Below are 14,937 nucleotides of genomic sequence, written 5' to 3'. Positions count from 1 at the left end.
CAAAGTTTTACATGCCGCCTTCACCTTTGCCACAGAATTGCGCCAAACGTATCAAAAAACAATCCGCTTATACGATAGAGGTAATTACGAGGCGATAAACAACCAACTGCACAATTGTTTTCCAATTTTCGAAACAGGCTTTCAAGACCGATCTGTTCAAGGTAACTGGCAAACTTTGAAAGCAAAAATATTAGAACTTGCGTCGGAATTTATTCCCACCATAACATTTTGAGCCAATCGTCATAAGCCGTGGTTCTCGAAGTCATTCACAGTCTCGAAAACAAGAAAAAACGACTATTCCGAAAAGCAAAACTCAACCCAAGCGCATGCGCTTGGAATATGTATTGCGAGGCTGAGCGCGTGTATTTAGAAACCGTCGGAAACGCTAAACGCACATTTTTTGGTCTACATCTGGCAAAGATCTTAATCAACAATCCGCAAAAATTCTTGCAAGTACTAAATCCCCAGCAGACACGCACTATCACTCTATCTAACGCATTTGGACAAGAGGCCAGCGACGTTGAAGGCGCGAACATATTTAACACTGCATTCGCATCTCTTTTCAGTGACGAAACTGACACGCCACAACCTGATACAACTGCATTTCCAATAACTCCAATGCCTTTACCCACGCTTTCTGCACATGGAATCGCCTGTATTATCGAAAATATTAAAATATCATCCTCAGCAGGTATTGATGAAATAACCTTGAAGCTGCTAAAAAATACTCGGCGCGGTTCTGCAGCACTTATCTTTATTGTTTGCGCAATCGCGTCACACAGGTAGCATACCCAGCGACTGGAAAGTGGGGAAGGTTGTTCTAGTGTTCAAATCAGGTAACAAAGAATCACCCCTTAACTATCGTCCCATCTATTTGACTAGTGTACCATGCAAAATTATGGAGCATGTCATTTTTTCGCAAATAATGCATTTTCTTGACTCGAACCATTTTTTCCATCAATCACAGCATGAATTTCGTAAGGGTTTCCCCTGCGAAACACAATTAGCCATGTTCGTTCATGATCTGCATATAAATCTTCATTCTAACCTTCAAACCGGCGCAAACTTTCTGGACTTTGCTAAAGCCTTTGACAAGGTACCTCATAAACGCTTACTACTAAAACTTTCCCTGTTAAATTTACACCCTAATGTTTTACAATGGCTAAAACAATTTTTAGCAGGTCGCTCCCAGTTTGTCTATGTTAATAACCAATCCTCTAATTCATTCAAAGTCACATCAGACGTTGCGCAAGGTTCAGTGCTTGGTCCCCTTCTCTTTCTTATATATATCAATGATTTACCCATGCATGCTTCCTCTAACATCCGTGTGTTTGCCGATGACTGCGTCGTCTACCGCACAATTAATAACCCATCCGATCAGCTAGCACTCCAAAACAACCTAACCTGTATAGAAGACTGGTGCACCGAGTGCCTCATGTAGCTTAACCCCAATAAATCCAAACACGTGTCATCTCACCGCAAACGCAAGCCCCCGTTGTTCCCTTACGCAATCTCTGGCGTCGCAGTAGAATTGACCAATTGCTATAAATAGTTGGGTGTAGCCCTAAGCCAAGATCTAACCTGGAATGCGCATGTCACTAACATTCTATCATCAGCTAACAAAACCCTTGGTTTCCTGAAATGTCAATTGCGCCATGCACCACCAAACGTTAAGCTTCTTGCCTACAAGTCCCTCGTTCGAACAAAACTAGAATATGCATCCCTCATTTGGAGCCCTAACGAAATCTGTTTGTTCACATCACTAGAATCGCTACTGAATCGAGCCACTACATTCATTCATTCATGTTATTGATATGATATCAGCATATCATCTTTAAAAGCGGAGTTGAGCCTTGTCTGTCGTCGTCGTATCGCCAGTATGAGTATTTCATAAGATTTTTGCAGCTCATTGCGTATTCCACCCTACATTAGCCCTGCAGCACGCATTTCACTCCGCCTTGGCCAACTCCTGCAAGTTTCCCGTCCACAGACTCATACCTCAACGTTGGCTGCATCATTCTTTCCTCGCTCAGCCAAAGACTGGAACGCCTTTCCACATGACGTCGCTGCAACCACCTGTTCCTCATTTTTGAATTGTATAACTGCCATATTTAAAGAATAACATCTTTGAACATAAAGTTTGATTCTATCTGTACCCACCCCTTATGTAATACCCCCTAACTGGCGTCTTTAAGGTAACAAAGTGAAGTGAAGTGAAGAACAGCTGCTCCGTTCAAATCAGGCGCCCCATAGGCGAGGCCATGTCAGAAGGGAAAGCTCAACCGCCCCAGTGGGATTTACCCATGAAGTCAAACCAACGCAAGGACGCACAAAAGAAGAGATATCGGGGCTAGTTGGTGCGGTGACATAATGAATAAACAGCGCTAAAGACGAGGCTGAAGAGCAAACTGGACGAGCGCTGACTCGCAACTAACTTTTATTGAAGAAAACACAGAGTATATCGACGCAAAGCAGCATCAGAACTACACAATCATCGAAAACCAAAAACCATGTCATGACAACCCCCCTAACATACCTTTTTCAAGAAATCTAACCTCATTATCTGTTAAAGCAATGGAAGGGTCACTGACACATTCTTCCCCTAATCTCATCATATGTTTGGCCTCTATGATTTCCCGGTTGGTCTTTGTCGAATGGGGATCTAAAATAACTGTCTGTGATAGAAATGGATGGCAGCCATTACACCCCTTACAATGCGTAACCAGATTCGACCCCCTACTAATCTCTAGTGATATTTCGTGTTCCCGTAATCGAACATTGATACATCTGCCAGTTTGACTCCCATACACTTTGTCAGAAGACAACGGGATCCTGTATACCACACCCACATTACAAGCAGCATAAGCAAACTCATGCTTCGCCCGACAAGTGTTTTTCACGAAACTTTTTCGCTGCTTCATTCCTAACCATGCTAGAAATTTTCGACAACTTATTTGGTGCCGAGAAGACCACACCAACACCATACCTTCTAGCCACGTTCTCCAAATTATGTGATAGGTTTTGTGCGTACAGCAGAACAATAGGTTTTTTAGCTTCTCCCTGTCCAACCCCTTCCTGCTCCCGCAAAACTGCGCTCGAGTGCTTTAGTTTTTTCAGCAACTTGTCGCACGTTCTCATTCTGTGACGAAGGTCACAGCCGTAGGATGTGCAGCATACTGTGCTCCGAGATGTGGCGGCAGGTGCGTTTCTACACGGACAATCTGCAACTAAGGATGCCAAGGATGGGCCGGAAAAGAGTTCCACTGGAGCGCGCCGACATTGTTCAATCAAACTTTGGCCAGAGCACTTTTTTCGGAAGCGCAAGAATTTACACGCTGAATGTTAAAATCACTGAGTAGATAACGAACAGCTATAATTTTTACGCTGGTTAAAAGCAAATTTGAAGCATATTCATAACCCCGCTTTGCTGCAGCACCTAGCTGACCTATCGAAATGCGGCTTCTGGAGTGCGGTTGGAGCCCGGGTACTTCGGCTGACTAGACGAGCGCCCAGAGAGTAGTAGGGGGGTGGGGAGGGGGGGGGGGGAGGGACGTGTTTGTGTGCGTGTGTGAGGGGGTGTAGGGGTGTGTGTGGTGGTGTGTGCGTGAGGGCGTGTGCGTGCGCGCGCGTGTGTGCATGTGTGTGCGTCTGAGCGCGGGGGGGTAGGGGGGTGGTGTGTTGGGGGTGGATGGGTTTGTAGGTGTGTGTGCGTGGGGAGGGGGTCTCACTTTGGGACAAAGTTTATGGTGCTCGGCTGTTGGCCCGAGCACGATACATAAATGTATCGTGTGATAATGCTCTTCGCCATCATCAATTATCTCACAAAAAAAATCTCAGGCTTATATGAAGCATAATAGAACACGAAAGACTGGCAAGAAACATGACAAAAAACTGCGATCCCTCAGTGCACAATCAATGCATACAAGATGGCGTTCTTTCCAAGTACGCTAGTCTATTAGAATTGGTTACTCGTGGTTTGGCCACCCTATCATCATCCGAAGCCTTTTTATTGGCTGTCAGATCAAGTCATTAACTTTATGTACTGGGTTTCATTCTTCGAGAGTATGTTTTTGATGCGTTGTGCCCTGCATGTACATGCGGCGCTTTTTTATTTTTGTCTGTGGGCTAGTTTCTTTCGCAGAAATTGAACTGTATGCCGATTTCTTTTCTTTTCTTCTTTTTGTTATCTGTTATAGACCATGCATGTGTACACGTCATATACCCGCTTCTGCCATGGCTACCGAAAGGCGATGGGCAGTATGGAATAAAAAAAAAAACAGGGAGAAAAGCCATCACCTTGTGCAGCCTCTTTGGTCGTGGTTACCACTTGATGGCGCAACGATAAAAACGTGAGAGAGCGGGGGCGTGGTGCTGAGGCAAACTGTACAGGGCGCAACAGAGAACCAGCGGACAGTTAAACAAATGTGACGGTGTCTATAGCTGCTACACTGTCTGCTTTTGTGACGCAGTTGTAGCACGCTATATAGCGTTCATTTCGCACTGAACACGAAAGACTGGCAAGACACATGACAAAAAACTGCAATCACTCAGTGCACAATCAATGTATACAAGATGGCGTTCTTTCCAAGTACGCTAGTCTATTAGAAAAAAGCAGGACTTAACGCCGAAGACACAGCTCTAGGGAGACCCAGTGTAAGTCTTTTGTGCACTGTGTGCCTCTTGTCTTTTGTGCCCGGGTAGCGTTGTAGCTATGTTTCAGCGCCAAAATCAATTCCATCTGTTATCCAATCAGTGGTTTAGTACAACACAGAGTTTCTTCCGTCTATCTGTTCATATACCTGTCGTTTTCACTCTGTTTTATGAAAGAGTACGAGCTGTTCCTACCCAGTTTACGTCTGCAAAACAAGGTGTGGCCTAACATGCGCCCCGCAGTGTTGCCTCTTCATCCTTGCCCTTGGTGTGGCGCAGCAGTCAAAAAGCGACATTTTCTCTCTCGCAACTTTTCTAGACGCGCCACAAGCAGCCAACCCAGGCTGTTGTACCACGATCTGCAGGGCCCACTCTACCTTGAACCACCAAGTAGTACCGGGACGCTGACGACGCAACTCAGGGGAGACCCTACGTGAGTACATCTGTCCTCTTGCACACCGCTCGGTTGGTGCTTTCGCGCGGGTGTCATGGAAAGCCGCACGCTTTCGTACCTGCCCCATTACCAGCCCGCCTTCTAGCTGCAACCAGGCAGCCTTCATCAAATATCGCATTTTCTGCTCAGAATATTCTCTAGAAGTTCACTGCGGTACTTGAAGTGGAAAGTTTCTGAAATATGCATTCTTTCACATAAAGAACTGCTACGTCACCTGTCGCTACGAACCATTTCGAGCGATGAAAAGTCGGCGTACATTTTTAGTGGTTGCTGGTAGAATTCTAGATGGCGAAGTCAACAGAAGCTGCGCCATTATTTCCGCCATTATATGCGCCATTATTTCCATTATATGGCCGTGAATTTTTTGCATTGTTTGTTGGTTCCTAACCTTGGTACGGGGCTTTATATTTTTATGACGCGTAACGCGACCATGTTTATTTCGAATTGGTTTATGCGGTTAACGTCCCAAGACGACTCAGTCTATGGGGCCGCTGTTTTTGAGGGCTTTGGACATTTCTGCCACCTGATGTTCTTTAACGTGCTCTGATATTGCACAATACACCAGCCTGCGGAATTTCATCTCCATCGAAATTCGGCCGCTGCGGCCGGGATCTGTCCTGCGTCTTTCGGGTCAGCAGCCGAGCGCATAACCACTGATGCACCGCGGCGGCTTTTTACTCGAATTATCGCAGTTGCGTGCTACTGCATCAACGTTGTGCGAGGTAGTAGCCCTAGCACATGGACCTTGCCTCGAAAGCTCATTTGCCACCTTTATATTTAGCGCGGCTGAGACCAGCGGTCGGTTGTGTTCTCGACGACCGCAAAATGAGCTGGTTGCTATCGTTCCCGGTAGACTGTTAGGTACTGTAACGATCACATTTGTGTAGAATGGACCTGCGGGCTCTGAAAATTAAGTCACTTTAGCTCCAAACTGCGCCGGCGGCGTCTTGCGGCAGTCATCGGGTTCGAGTTCGCTTGTTCAAATGCCTCACGGGAGTGGATGGTACAGCATTCTCGGCGGACCGAGATACAGGCTTGCGGGATTTGCTGCTCCCGAGGGCTGAGTTTCCAAGATTCTTAACCGAGCAAAACGCTTGACTTCGCCTCACTGCACTGCGACGACTCCGCACACGAAGTTTAGCCTGGAACAGACGAAGGCAAGTCTCAAATGACGCTAACCAGAATACGACGACATGCCCGAGCCATCTTTCGATTCTCGACGCAGCACTGACCCTACTCAGAGGCCAGAGTGCATTTCGAAAGTAACCAAGGAAACTGAACTGGAGTTTCATTTCCGCAAGGTTGCCGACCTGGTAGTCAAGACAGGCGACACTTCCATCAGCGGACTCTCTGAAGCCATCATGATTAAAGTCATGTTCGTTCACGACGGGCCCCGAATCCACACTGCAGGAAGACTCCTCATTCGCATTAACGGGCAACTGCACCACGTTTCGAGAGTTTCCAGGTATTCAAAGACTCAAATCTATATAGGCTCTTGAAAAAGCATGCCAAATGCTTTTGCGCTTGTATTAAAAATAGTGACGCCATCAACGATTGAACTTTAGGCTTCTCCTCAAGGCGTAAGAGAAGTGCGGGCAAGTTCGGTGTCACGGAAAGGAAGATTTCAGATTGCCGCTGCCGTCAACGAAATCCTGCCCTGCTTCGTGTGATTCTGGCAAACAACTCTTGGTGCGCTTTGTCTTTTGTGACGTTAGCTTTTTACTTCAAAGCAAGCGCTTACGCTTTTAAATGTTCGGGCAACTTCGATGACATCACCAAGAGCCCTCCCACTTGGCGCTGTGTGCTGCGGAGAAACTTGAATGCCACCGAGATTTTAATCAGCGTTTGCGTCACCATTTAAAATGCTAGCCCTAACGGATTTAGCATGCATTACCTGCAGGTTTCACGCATTTGACGCCTTAAAGTTCGTCGGTTGCTAAAACTTATGCAGTTGCCCTTAAACGATCTTGTTTTGCTCGAGTGCTGCTGAACGCACGTATTTACTTGGGCTGTGACCTTTGTAGTCCTGCGGCTGTGTTCTCAGGACTTTATCATATTCATAGGTTTCCTGCAGTGAACATAAACAAAGTCATTGACCTCAGATCCCAGCACTTCATCGTTTCGACGGGGGACTAAGAGGTGTGTTCTCAGGCGACCCTGCAAATAATATTGCTCAGGTGTGCTCGATGATGGTTTATGGTTTACTGAGGTTTAGCGTCCCAAAGCGACTACAGCTATGAGGGACGCCATAGAGAAGTACTCCGGAAATTTAGACCACCTGTGGTTCTTTAACGTGCACTGCTAGCGCAAAGTACACGGCCCTATAGAATTTTATCTCCATAGAAGCAGGTATCTTCTCACCCTGTTCAACTGTCGTAATCCCCGTGGCTCCTGAGGTTACAGGGAATTGTAATGAATGCATCGTAGAGTGAAACAAACAGTTCCTCCTGAACCGAGGATTGGCATTGCAAGAGGCGACGTATGTCTCTGAAATTGCTAAGCTGAGGTTCTGGCTCAAAACTTTGCAATGAATCTCCAAAGCTGAGCTAGAGCACAATGATGGCGCTTTTAGGCGATAGTGCCGAGGAGAGCAAGCGATTCACCCTTCTAGAAATTTACTAATCGACTGCAGTAGCTCAAACACTCTATGGCATTCTTATAATTTGAGAGACATCCTAACGGCGCATAGAGGATGCCTTAAATCACCAATAAAGCCCCGCCAGACACCACGGAATCACGAAACGCCTCATCATAACGGACGAATACGCGAGCGACCTGTCCCTCAATGCCCATAGCAAGTGACAGCACGAGAGCGTGATGCTTTCAGATATGAGGTCGAAAAAAATAGTGCGGCACGGCGTCATCAAGCCATTCTTTGTCTCGTGAGGAAGGAAGATGGCACTCTTTGGTACTGCCTTAATGACAGTAGCCTCAACAACATAATGATTTGCACCACTACCCTCTATCCACGACACCCGGATCTGACTGCAGCTCGAAGTACTTCTTGTCGGTGGGTTTCAAGATCACGAGAGAATGAGTTCAAGAGAATGTAATTTGGATTTTGATCCGCAACTGCATTTTTTCTGCGGATCAGTGACAAAGGGTCTGCAGGTGTGTGGTGGCCGAAGTCTGTTGTTTATTTTGACGACGGTATGCTCTTCGCGAGGAGTTTCTAGGGACACCTGAGGAGGCTGAAGCAAGTGATAGACGCAGACATAATTTGCCGATTTATGCTGAAGCCAGGAAGGTTCCGCTTCGTCTACTTAAACTTCTTCCTATTTGTCAGCAACGACAAAGTGGGATCCGGCCAGGGAACGACCATCCCTATTTCACATTTCCCGAATACAACCGCCAAGGAAGGTGTTTGGAGGTATTTTTAGGCTGCAACCCTATCCATACACAACAGTTCGTAAGGGGCCGTTGTCGCACTGCCGTCGCTTTTTGGCGCAGGCGTGAGGCGTAGACGTTCACTTTCAATGGGAAACAATACAAACCGTAGCGCTCAAGGAGCCTCAGCCCCGTTTGCAGGCACCACCAGTCCTCGGCCGCTTTAATGAAGAGATATATCTGCTTCAGAAAGTTTTACGCGCAATATGAAGCCACATTTTTCGCCCACACAGCCAAGCTTTAATATCAGCATAATATGCGTAGTCAAAATATCTGGCCTTTGACACTTACGACTGCTTGACGCTCACAGAACTGGCCTAGTTGGAAAAAATTCCATAGGTGCTTCTAAGTCTTCTTAGGTGCAGTAACGGGAAAGCATTTCTCTTACTGCTGCTAATCAGCTCTGCCACACCTGAAGGTGTGGGACTCGTTGACAGAGCGTGTAGTAAGCACGCCGAAGTACTGATTATTCAAAAATTAAGTAATTGTTCAGTTTCATTGATCACCGATGGATGTGTGAAGTAATTGAATAGTTAAACAAATTAAATGATTAAATAGTTCAATTAGATATAATGCAATTCACAAATGGCAAGGATGATTTAATTGGATGTAACTGAATTCATTAATTCATTGTTTAATTAATTTCGTGCCTGTAGCCGCCGCCGTCACCCAGTGGTTATGGCGCCTGGCTGGTGATGCGAAAAACAAAGGTTCAAACCCGGCCGTGGCGATCGGATTTCGATGGAGGCGAAATTCCAGAGGCCCGTGTTCTGTGCGATGTCAGTGCACCTTTAATAAACCACAAGTGGTCGAAATTTCCGGAGCCATTCACTACAACACCTCTCAAAGCCTTAGTCGCTTTGGGACGTTAAACCCCAATAGACCAAAGCAAGCAATAATTAATTCTCGAAATATAGAATACGTGGATTTCACTTATTTTCCTGAACAATTTTTGTAATGATTGACTAATTAACTATAAAATGACATCAATCATTTAGTTACCTATTTGAGAAATCATCTTGGTTAGTTAATTATTCATGCTATATACAAAACTATTCAATTCAACCATTCTAATATTTACCCCTATAATTGATTACTGACGGATCGCGGGGACGCGCTCTGATGACATGCTCTGCCGAGAGGTGCTGTACGCACCGGTCATGACACAAAAAATCCTTTCGCATTAATACCAACCACCTGCGGCGCTCGCTAGACCTTCTATTAAGAACAAATATTAAAAAAATTGCCACGTATTTTTTAACACACTGAAAACTGATTATTTATGTATTTATTTATTTATTTATTTATTTATTATACCCTCAGGGTTCAAACGTACATTACACAGGGGAGTGGCAGATGCAGAGGCATACACACTGTATATAAAAAAGTTATTTGTAAAAAATATACGGAAATATGCAAAACGAGTTCGAAAACAAAACTAAGCACGCACAACAATAAAAAGAACAAAGGTACAAACAGTAAACCTTGAAATCTGGGATAGTGTTAATAAAGAGATTAATATTACAATGAAAACGAATATAAAACAAGGAATACAGTTTCTAATAAACAGTTGATGTGAATATTGCTGAAATTTCGCGCTACTAACTTTTAAGCCGATCGCACTACTCTAACTGTATTGAAACTGCTTTTTTCTTCTTCCCTTAGTTTTTGCGCACATATGTGCCCATTTTTTTCTGCATTTTCGTTTGCTACCTCAGACTGTAGGGCCGACTGACTTGTTTTGATCTCTGTGTGTTTTGTATCAGAGTACTTATATTTCTGCACTGCTGTCTGCTGCCACGCACTGTAGAGGTGGGCGCTCTCGACCAGCTGCTCTTGCAGCCTTTATATTCGGCCCTGCCAAAGCTACGCAGGGAAAACATTTCGATTCACTGGCTTGAGATGTTGACTTGGTGCGTTTACTAAAAATCTTCGCCCCCTCTGTGTTATCTGAGCACCAATCTTTGCGAAAATTATTCTTCGACGCAAACAAAAATGTAGCATGCTTGAAATGCGTTAACTCGCTCCAACAAGCCCCGTCGATCCACGTACGATGATAGATACACTACGCGCATTATACTGAAAGCTTCGTTCAATTCACTCCTTATTGGTTGAGATGTCGTTGATGTAGCGTGTTTCCTTAAAATGTCCGCATCCTGTGTGCTATTTTAGCATCAATATTATCGAGAATTATTCCTCTTTCCAAAAAGCAACTGACATGCTTGAACCAATGAAATAAAATAATTCTGAGTGAGTAAGTCGAGAAAAAAAACTAAATTTCTCTAACGGCACACATTCTATTAACTCTTTTCGCAGAAGCGGTGTGCTTTCCTAACTGCCACGTCGGCGTTTGAGTTCGGGGATCATCGCAGGACAACGACCATCCCGGGAAGGCGGTGAACACTGCCAGAGCAGACCCCTAGCGCCATATTCGCTCATGGAACAGAATTCGTTCGGCAGCAGACACGTGAAAACAGATGTGTTCAGTTTCCCCTCCTTCACCTAAGGTTCAGTGAACCTTGCCGATGTTACGAGACACATGCACCTTGAGACAAGAGGAGAGCCATTTAAAAGCTACGACGACCCAGCGGTGTTAGCGAACTGCGATGGTAATGGAGATGTGCGGTGCCACTCTGGAGGACGAGCACATCACATTCCGATGTGCCCTTTTGCAACTCAAGAATCTGCAACACTAACTCGGCACAAGCATACGCACACTGGCGAGAGCAACTTCAATAGCGACACGTGTCCTTCTACACCTGCTGACACGAGAAATGTAAAACTCTAGTTCGAGCGAGTTGGTTCATGTTGAAAGGGAAACGTTTTTTCTTTCAACGAGAAATGGCACTCCACATGTTATAGTACGCAGAGTGGCGAGAGCAACTTCAATAGTGACACGTGTCCTTGTACACCTGCTGACATGAGAAATGTAAAACTCTGGTTCGAGCGAGTTGGTTCATGTTGAAAGGGAAAAGTTTTTTCTTTCAATGAGAAGTGGCACTCCACATTATAGTACGCAGAGTGGCGAGAGCAGATTCAATAGCGACACGTGTCCTTCTACAGCTGCACACACGAGAAATATCACTCCACATAATAGTACGCAGAGTGGCGAGAGCAGCTTCAATCGCAGCCCGTGCCCTTCTACAGCTGCAGACCTGAGAAATGTCACTCAACAATATAGTACGCACAGTGACGAGAGCTGCTTCAGTCGCGATAAGTGTCCTACAGGTGCACCCCCGAGAAACTTCACTCCACAATATAGTACGCACAGTGACGAGAGGAGCTTCAGTTGCGACACCTGCCCTTCTACAGCTGCAGACCCGAGCAACTTCACTCCACAATATAGTACGCACGGTGGCGAGAGGAGCTTCAGTTGCGACACGTGTCCTTCTACAGGTGCAGACCCAAGAAATGTCACTCCACAATATAGTAGGCACAGTGACGAGAGCAGCTTCAGTTGCGATACGTGTCCTTCTACAGCTGCAGACCCGAGAAACTTCACTCCACAATATAGTACACACGGTGGCGAGAGGAGCTTCAGTTACGACACGTCTCCATCTACAGCTGTAGACCCGAGAAACTTCACTCCACAATATAGTAGGCACGGTGGCGAGAGGAGCTTCAGTTGCGACACGTGTCCTTCTACAGCTGCACAGGCAAGAAATTTCACTCCACAATATAGTACGCACAGTGGCGAGAGCTGCTTCAGTCGCGATACGTGTCCTTCTACAGCTGCAGACCCGAGAAACTTCACTCCACAATATAGTACGCCCAGTGACGAGAGGAGCTTCAGTTGCGACACGTGTCCTTCTATAGCTGCAGAGGCGAGAAATTTCACTCCACAATATAGTACGCACAGTGACGAGAGCTGTTTCAATCGCGATACGAGTCCTTCTACAGCTGCAGACCTGAGAAACTTCACTCCACAATATAGTACGCACGGTGACGAGGAGCTTCAGTGGCGACACGTGTCCTTCTACAGCTGCAGAGGCGAGAAATTTCACTCCACAATATAGTACGCACCGTGACGAGAGCTGTTTCAATCGCGATACCTGTCCTTCTACAGCTGCAGACCCGAAAAAGTTCACTCCACATTATAGTACGCACAGTGCCGAGAGCAGCTTCAATAGCAACACGTATCCTTCTAATGCTGCAGACCCGAGAAATGTCACTCCACAATATAGTACGCACATTGAAGAGAGCAGCTCCAGTCGCGATATGTGTCCTTCTACAGCTGCAGACTGGAGAAATGTCGCTCCACATTTTAGTACGCAAACTGGCAAAAGGCTGTTCTATACCAACACGTGTACTTTTTCACCTGCAGAGCCTGGAAGTGTCACTCCGCCCGATACTATGCACACTAGCGAAAGCCAGTTCAATCGGAATACGTGTACTTTTGCTGCTTCATAGTTAGGATGCGTCAATCCACGCGATACTAAGCACACTGGTGAGAAACCGTTGAAGTGCAACATGTGCCCTTTTGAAACTGCTGACTCTTCGATCTTAACTCGTCACAGGCGTACGCATAGTGGCGAAAAACCGTTCAAGTGCGACTTGTGCGCTTTTACAGCTGCGCGCTCTAACGCTCTCGCCATGCACAAGCGAAAGCATACTGGCGAGAAACCCTTCGATTGCGACATGTGCTCTTTTGCAGCTGCCTGGTCTAGCGGCCTCTCTCGACATAAGCGCACGCACACTGGCGAAAAGCCATACAAGTGCAATCTGTGCCCATTCACATGTGCAGAGACTTCAAAATTAAATCGGCACAAGCAAATTGACACTGGGGAAACACCCTTCAAGGGTGGTATATGCGCTTATGTCGCGTCAGTGCGAGGGGTTTTAAAACGTCATATGCTGACGCACATTATCGCAGAGGGCTATCGCTTTACCCGATGCTAATTAACGTTTTATATAAGGAGAGCCTCAGAGAGCACCTGTCCGGACACAGGCAGTGAAATCTTGAGATAGACATGCCGACATCATGAATATGCACCTACAACTGGTACAATCTCATGCGCCTTACCACATAATTAAGCGTTGATATATTTTGCCGAGCTAGTAGCGTGTTCCACCAGGCATCGGATCGAGGAGCACCGCCGCAGTGCCGAAGGAGGAAGGAACGTGGGCCGGAGACAGGGAGTAGGGGAAGTAAAGGAAAAACTGTATTCACATATTTACATGATTATTTACAAAAAGAGACAAACATGGTAAAAGCTGAGAAGTCTCAGGAAACGTGGAGGGAATCGCTCAGGGAGTCGCTCCGGGAATTGGTCTCTCGATGAACGTGTCGAGCGCTTTTAAATAGACCCTCCCGACATCTTCCCGCCTTTTCCGACCAATCGTAGGGACTTCGTCCGGTTGCTCCAAGGTCGTTCACCGCTTCGTCGTCTTCCTCGCCTGAAGCCCCTGGATACTCGGAAGTGGCCCGTCAGGCCAGGTGGATTCCATATTTTGTTTCGAGGAAACGCCAAGGGCGAACACCTGCAGCATCGTCACCTCGCTTCATCCGCTGAGGCACTTGAATACTCGGAAGTGTCCAGAAGAGCGTGTTGTCGGGCTAGTCGTTTTCGGCCAGGTGGATTCCATATCTTGTTCCAAGGAAATGCCCCAAAGGCGAACACCTGCTGTGGCGTCACCCCACTGTTGACAAAAGAGCGAGGTGCGGTTGAATGGCAGACGCTCGTCTCCGCAGGTGGCAGCAGGCGCTGAGTCATGTCACCCTGGCAGATGCACACACAAAGTCGCAGCGTCAATAGTGCTGCGTTGGGGGCCGCTTAAGGGGAACTCCGGAAAACACGTCGTGGCAGTTAGGCAGAAGTGGTGGTACGAGGAATCCAGGAGTCGAATGCGTCCGTCGTGTTCGGTTCCACCTGTCAGGAGGTGGCATGGGAGCGCGTGCATGAAGAAAGACCACCTTCGCAGAACCACACACTGCCTCTGGGAATGGCCTATGTGGATACAGGTGTGACGGGAACACACAAAGAGAGTTAGGGGGGAAGGGGGGGTAGAAACACAACACCGTCCACGATTAGCCGTCACGCGAGACGCAATTTTCTTAAAATCTGACGGACATCCAGTATTAATCACTTTGTTACTAATGCAGGCAGATAACCAGGATTTCGCAGGTTTTATTCTTTATTCACCTTTGCGCGCTGCGGCACTGTCTTGCTGATCAGTGACATTTTAGAAGTGGACACAGCATCCCTGCTTCGATATTTGTCTGAAAATCAAAGATTGTATGCTGGAGGATTTGTGTCGCAAAAATAGCGAGCGCACTTAAGCCTACTTTTGTGCTTTGAATGCGAAAGCATCAGTTTTGTATTTTAATCTCTAATTTCATTTATGCTGTGATGATTTTTTTCGTCCTGTGTAATGATACGCCCACACATTTGCATTTGTTCGCCAAGCAGCAACGTGGTTTTATGGCTTGTGGTTGTATGCTCGCT

This window comes from Amblyomma mixtum, unplaced genomic scaffold, assembly GCF_055824585.1.
Source record: "Amblyomma mixtum isolate Tamu unplaced genomic scaffold, ASM5582458v1 scaffold_37, whole genome shotgun sequence".
Classification (NCBI taxonomy): Eukaryota; Metazoa; Arthropoda; class Arachnida; order Ixodida; family Ixodidae; genus Amblyomma; species Amblyomma mixtum.
Note: the sequence above shows the minus strand (reverse complement) of the source record.